A 5,097-nucleotide genomic window follows, 5' to 3' on the forward strand; every position below is an offset into this window, starting at 1 on the left:
GATCTCTCAAGCCACAAGTTCAACATTTAGTCAAACAATAGGTGAAGCAGCAGCACAACAATAGCACAACTTTCTTGCTGCAGATATTAACTTTTGGAGACCAGTTGCTGAGCAGTTATAACCTACAATTTACAGGCCCTGACATTCATTCTGTGTATTACATATTTTTATGTACTGTTGCCGGTTTAGCTAATTGGTTGCATGGCATAATTATGCATTCAGCAAACAAATGCATGCCAGTTTTGCATTTGGCATGTGTATCTTTGCCACTTTTGGAACTTGCTAGTTTACCTGGGCTGTATATATATATTTTTAACTAAATAGAACATATGTTGCTATCTGCAAATTCTGCTAGATTCAGCTGAACCACACTCCTGTTTTCACTCTCAACATGTGCAATTCTCACCACTCCTGAACTCTATACGAGGCCTCTGCAGTAACTGATCGTTTTCTTGCTAGTTTTAAAAGTGGTATTAGTTTGAAGAAGTACTGTGTGTTGAGGAGTTTATGTTTTGGACCTTTTTTTCTTTTTAGTTTTGTCACCTGGTCTGAGGAAAGAAATCTCTTTTCCTAGTAAGCTTTTCACATTGCTTGTCTTGCATAATTTTTGTGACTATTTAGGACTGGTTTCATCTCCCATCAGCCTCAAGTCTGTGTTAAATTTAGGCTAAGGTTGGTATTTTCAGCACTGGATAAAATCATAGAAACATGGAATGGTTTGGGTTAGAAGGGACCTTAAAGATCATCTAGTTCCAACCCCTTCCAATGCTCAACTGTTATCAGAGAAGCAGTCTTAGGAGTATGTTGCACTGTTAATACCTTAGTTCTAGCAGGAAAAACTCCATGTAACAGCATAGGGTGGCTGATGGATGTGGGTTTGATTTGGTCGGAAAGTGACTCAAAGAGAGATGAGTTTTTTTGGATTCTGATAATCTTGAATGCTCTGAGCTCTATCCTTGGCTGCTAAGTGAGATGCTCAGTAACATCTAAGTGAGATGAGGTTCGGTTTGGAGCAGCTCCTTCCACCTCCTCACAGATGTGACTTTGCATTCCAGACATGCTGTACTTCAGATCTCACCATGACAGGCTCATCTTTCTCTGGCTCCAGTAATTCTGAGGAGCATTTGTAAGACATGATACTATAACTTTGACTTTTGCTACACTGCTAAAAAGAACCCCATCTTCCAGCTTAGGAGCTGAGGAAAATGGAAGCTGGTATAGGAGGAGGTACCTTTATTCCCCCTCCCTTCTTTTGGAAAACTTTGTTCTAACTGCTTTCTATTCTCCCTGTAGATTCTTTAAGAAGCTTCTGGATTGCTGCACCCTGTTCCCCCTTCCAAAAGGGAAGCCAGCAGCATATGTAAACTCTTTTATCAAGCCAAAACATCAGTTTTGCTTGGGTGAATGGTATTTATTTAGCCTTTCTACGCTGCTTTTCTCATCTTCCAAGAAAGTGTGTAGACGAGAGAGCTCAGGGATATTTCTGCAACGTACCAGCAAGCAATTTCAAGTATCTTTGTATAAAACAGATATGATCCAAGAGGGAAAGAAATATTCTTCTTGTAGTAATGTCACTGCTTACACTGGCCTCCACAGCATACCAGGCTGATTCACAGAATAGAAAAGAATAGTGTGGGTTGGAAGGGAGCTCCAAAGATTTAGTCTGCCTTCAACTAGATCAGGTTGCTCAGACCCCTGTCCAACCTGGCCTTGAATGTTTCCAGGGACAGGACATCCACCACCTCTCTGGGCAAACTGTGCCAGTGCCTCACCACCCTCGTTGGAAAACATTTCTTCCTTATAGCTAGTCTAGAACTTTTAGTCCAAAGCCATTAACCCTTGTCCATTTGCCCTACTAAAAAGCTTGTCCCCATCATTCTTATAAACCCCCTTTAAGTACTGAAATGCTGCAATAAGATGTCCCTGGAGCCTTCTCTTCTCCAGGCTGAACAAGCCCAACTCTCTCAGCCTGTCTTCACAGGAGAGGTGCTCCAGCCCTCTGAGCATCTTTGTTTCCCACCTGTCCATGGAAGAAGCAGTAAATAAACCATTATTCAGCTGGGAGAGGAGAATAAATGTTTCAAGAATTTAGCGCTGATAAGAATCCAGAATTTTCAACTTATTGAAATACGCAATTTCAGAATGTGCATTTATTTAACGCTGGTGTAGGACTACAACAAAACTTGCTTGAAAAGAGTTGATGACACAGTTGTTTGGTACTACGTTCAAGCTATACAGATAGGAAGGCCATTACTTTTCTATGCCTTATGAAGAGCGTGGATTTAAATATGACTGGATAAGTTAGCAGAACAAAGCCGCTGTAGAACCAGGGGAGAGGGTGCCAGGGGCTAATGGAAGGCCCAGCCCTCAGCTTCCCCGGGGAAAAAGGACTGTTGCTCTTTAGATTTACTCACATGCAGAAGGACGGATAACTCAGGCCTGTGAGGAGAATGGACAACATGAACAGCCCACTGTTGCTCCTGTCTGTGTGGGGACAGCCTCTCACCTGGGGCTGCAGTCACATCACAGCCCCTCATCATCCCCAAACCTACCCACCTCGCCTTGGCATCTTCTGTGCTCTCAGGGCTGGGGCAGGGGGAGATGGAGCCCAACATGAGGGTGCAGACAAATAAACGTGTTATCTAAATGCTGGGGAGCAATTCAGGTGTTTAACTGACCTGTTGCCCCTTTGGCTGTCTGACACCCTGATATCCTATGAGTATACATGAAATTGGCAGAACACTGGACCTGGGAGAAATGCACACCCACATGGGGTACACTAAGGCATCTGAAATTGCACCAAATACTTATTTTAATTCCGGTTGTAGTGCCTGGGACTCCCCTGGCTCCACCTATGGACAATAAACTCACATCTGGCTGCACAGAGCAGGATTCAGCTGTCTGAAGACAGGCCCTGCAGTATCACTTCGGGTGTTGTGAGAAGTCTCATCTGACCTGTAGCCACTACACCAGAACAGGGCAGGCTTGATATAAATGCCGCCCTGTACTGGATTGCTCTCTCTAGAGGTTGGACACCCCACGAGTTCCCAAACAGCACCGGGTATTCTTCTGTTGGGAGCTGAGCACTGTACAGAATAATTCAAGTGCCTAAACTGAGATGCCTTGCCCACTTTAGGTATCCCAGGTTATCTGACCTGATCCCCAAAGGCTTCCTGTGACTTATATGGCACCTCTGTGGCATAGAGGAGTTGGGAGTGGAGAAGTAAAGTTAAGCTGGAAAAACTGTGTGTATTATGGGAGAAGATGTTTTAAATTTGTCCTTTTTTTTCTCACTACCCAAGTCTATTTTAATTTGCCATAAATTAAATTATTTTCCCCTATGTCCAGTCTGTTTTGCCCGTGATGATACTTGGCAGGTGATGTCCCTGGCTTTATCTTAACCCATGAGCTTTTTCATCTTATTTCCTGCCCCTGTCCTGTTGTAGAGCATGTATGATTCAAGGCAAAGATTTATATTGTATGTTATACTTTTGCATTTAAATGGAAATAATATACTCCACTGGTGGCCAATTCATGAAACATAAGAACATGCCACAAACAATAACTAACAGTACTGGGACTCGCTTTTAAGTTGTAGAAGCCTCTTGGTTGCTGCTATTGTTCAACCTCAGCATTGCTGATGCCCTTATCACTTTAAAAAGATGTAGGCCTAGAAATAAATACATTTCATAGTTTCTCACTGTTGCTATTCTTACCTTCTTTCTCCACAGATGATATAATCATATGAGATCTAATTTAGACAGTAATCTCCAAAAGCCCTTGTCACTTTACTGTCTATTATGTGCCAGTCCTACACCTGTGGTGCTATATAAATGCTATTAATGTATCAATATGCTCATTCTTTATAAATTCTGTAGGTGGAATTCCATCTGCTTTGTATATGTCAAGTGAGATGTTGGTGTGAAAAGTCCTTGCTGTTCAGAATTTGTTACGGCTTATGAGCAGTTGGTAAATGACAGAAAAAACGATCACAAAACTGGACGTGCTTATCATTTGAACAAAGACACCCAGATGTACACTTAAGACAGTGGCTGTGACTTGTGCAGAATACCCAAGTGGTGTAATTCTCCTCTAATCTCTGAAAAGCCTTAGTACATTAACCAGTCTTTACAGCTGTTTCTGAATATTTTCAGATCAATCTATTTAAGAAAGTTTTAATACTTGGAGCACTGCCATTTCTTTCACAAGATGTATCTACTTTTGACTCTTTTGGGAGTGTGTGGTAAGAACTCTGAGCACATCCAGGCTCCCCGAAAAGCTTTCCTTTCTTCAGCCAGATAACTGGTCTCAGATGGGCAGGTCCTCAGTTCCAGAAAGATCAGTCTTGGCTTCCACGTAGCTGTGCAGGAACTCAGCAGCAGGGAGTGATGTGCAGAGCCATGGGACGCTTGTACAAAATACGATGATTCTATGAGTCTTTTGACTATTCCCTGGGCTGAAGGTTTGTCCTTTGTCATGAGATACTGATGGATTTGGCTGAATTATCAGATTGGAAAACTTGATCCTAAGAACCTTGAAATACAAAATACAAAAAGCTAGAAAATATAGGAAATAACCTTGCAACTCTTCCAGTTTCAAATTGGATGACGTCTGGAAGTGTCCCCACTGGCTAATCTGAATTGTATTCTGAGCTGCTCTAAGTATTCATCACTTGCCAAGGATTAATGTAACCATGGATCACAAAGGGGAGCAATTCAGTGCTTCCTTGGTAAAGAAAAAACAAGTTTTCCCTTCCCCCGTTTCATTTCTTGGCCGCTTCCACTGGAACAAATACTGATTGTGATTAAAACAGGAACTTTCAAACCCAGAAATAATAGAAATTAGCCTTCAAAGTAGTACTTACGCATTGCTTAGTGCACACAGTCTAGATGCACGTGTGTTACAGAAACACATACAGCTATACACAACCTGTCTTGTGGGGTGACACTAAGAAATAGAAGCATTTTATTGCGCTCAGAAAATCCTGTCATCATCCAGGGATTAAGGCTGGTTAGGCAGGACGGGAGCTGAGAATCCCAGAAGCCAGGGGCAGCCCTGGGGCTGAGGGCGGGAGGAGGAGGAGGAGGAGAGGGAGGA

This window comes from Eurypyga helias, unplaced genomic scaffold (genome assembly GCF_000690775.1).
Source record: "Eurypyga helias isolate BGI_N326 unplaced genomic scaffold, ASM69077v1 scaffold844, whole genome shotgun sequence".
Classification (NCBI taxonomy): domain Eukaryota; kingdom Metazoa; phylum Chordata; class Aves; order Eurypygiformes; family Eurypygidae; genus Eurypyga; species Eurypyga helias.